The sequence below is a fragment of the Elaeis guineensis genome, chromosome 8 (assembly GCF_000442705.2).
Source record: "Elaeis guineensis isolate ETL-2024a chromosome 8, EG11, whole genome shotgun sequence".
Classification (NCBI taxonomy): Eukaryota; Viridiplantae; Streptophyta; class Magnoliopsida; order Arecales; family Arecaceae; genus Elaeis; species Elaeis guineensis.
The window spans coordinates 79281939-79284076 of record NC_026000.2 but is presented as its reverse complement, the minus strand read 5'-3'; the positions used below and the strand labels follow the sequence as shown (position 1 = coordinate 79284076).

General features: G+C 33.4%; 1 non-coding gene across 1 annotated transcript; it reads right to left on the bottom strand.

Moving 5' to 3' along the window:
* Positions 1-278: 278 nt before the first annotated feature.
* Positions 279-378, bottom strand: LOC114913702 (U6 spliceosomal RNA). Its single transcript, XR_003799613.1, has one exon. It is a non-coding gene; the product is annotated as a U6 spliceosomal RNA (small nuclear RNA).
* Positions 379-2138: the final 1760 nt, after the last annotated feature.

Sequence of the window (2138 nt, the reverse complement as noted above, 5' to 3'; positions counted from 1 at the left end):
CCTCGTGATGATCCTATGGTCAGGAACTGTTTATGAGTTAGTTATGTAAATTTATGCCTTAAATTTTTAACTCTTAAAAATATGAATTGACATTCCTACTAACTCAAAGGATGTATCATAGGCACAATGTGATAGAAGAATAATCTATTTATTGATTTATAGTCAAAATTATAAATTTGTCCTTAGATTTGTACAGGAATGTGTCAGCCAATCTGGCATCTAGGGCACACATCTAACAACTATAGCCTCCCTTAGTCTACATATGCTATAGACTGGATCATCTCTGATATCATTTCTTAATTTCTGTGTGTCATCCTTATGCAGGGACCAAGCTAATCTTCTCTGTATCATTCCAATTTTATTGGATGTCTCTAAGATATTGTAGCATGAGTTGATTAGGACATACTATGGGGATCATGGTGTTTGTGAATAGATGCAGAGATTTAGACTCTTAATCTAGCAAGGATGCTAAGGCTTAAATGGAGGGAGTATGTGAAGATTCGTATGGATGTGTAGTATTTAGTCTTACATCAGCTATTCACTAAAAACATCTTGGATACTTATAGAGGGTCAAGAAATCCAAATAAAATCTTATGACTAACTTTTTTAGGTGAGGTCCTAGATTACTACAAGACTTGCACACTATATGAGTCAACTCTAGATTTTCAGAAGTCAATCCAAAATAGTCTTGGGCCCAAGATAGAGAGTATGTAGAAATGACTATTTGAAGAGTTAACTCTGATGCAGTATAAATCAACCCCAGATAAGGATGAAACAATCTCATTTCCAAGCAAGTTGACCTGAGAATGGTCTCAAGGAGGAAAAACAAAGCATGAAAAAATAGCACATTTGAGAGCTGATCTAAGGGCTTTAAGAGTCGACTCCTACTAGATAGGAGTCAACCCCATAATCAGTAGACTCAACCCCAAAGTGGCCGCAGGTGCAAGATAGAGTGCAGCAAAAATCAGAGTGCTTCAAGGGTCAACCCCAAGAGATGGTGAGTTGACTCCTAACAATAAAGAGTCAATCCTTAAAGAACTAAATTTGAACCCTTTATGACTAACAATCTAATAGCTTATTTTTTTGATAGTTTTCAATAAGTAAATCTCATTCCCAATGGGTAGTTTGGTTTCTCTAATGGGTAGTACACTTGTACCAACCAAGTTTAAAGATATTTAAGGCTAGATATTCAATTAGGAAGCAAGCCAAGAGGGAAAAAAAAGGAGAAAATCTAAGTTTCTAGTTGAGTGGATTGAATATCTTTTGAAAGACAAATATAGAGGATTTAAGAACTTAAGTTGACTGATCCTCCAAGAGAATATCTATAGTAATCATAGAAACTCCTCTCATTCATTGAAGAGAAGTCGAAGCCTCAAAGAGCATCCATCAACAAGTTTACGACACTTCATTAAGTTATTTTTATTTTTTGAGCTTTGGTTCACTTCTTCTGTACTCTATTGCTTATTTTACTTTCTTAGTAAATTTTTTTGGATATAAACTTATGGGATAGATATATCCAAGTCTATAGTTGGATGTTGTATTGACTAAATTTTGAGACAACTTAGTTGAAAAGATTATTGATGATCATGTACAAAACCAACTGTGTTGATTGTAAGCTTATGTAAAACAATTGATTTGAAAGATTTGGGTTGGTAAGATTGTACAAAACTAACTATGTTTGATTGTGAGCTCAAAAAAATAATTAGACTGTAATCTAGTAGTTTATAGTGCAATTTTCAAGCGTAGGTATTGAGGAGTGGATATAGATATTGGATTTGGTGTTGAACCACTATAAAATTATTATATTTATGATTGTACTTTAATTTACTCTTTTGCTTGGCATCTGTTAGTTTAACTCTATTGTTTTATATTATATTCACATCTCTTTCATATAATAAGACAAAAATTGGTGTATATACTTGTTTAAATTATTTAAATTTTAAGAAACTCAATTCACCCTCTTAAGTTGACATATCTAGGCAACAACAAGATATGGTTCGAAGATGCGATGGTGTGCGTGGTTGGTCTAGCTTTTTTCTAGGCCAACGAATTTAAAATTGAGTGACTATGACTACTATTAGCTTGCAAGAAGAAAGTGTTTCATTAGATCGATAATGAGCAACAAGTGGAAGTAGTCA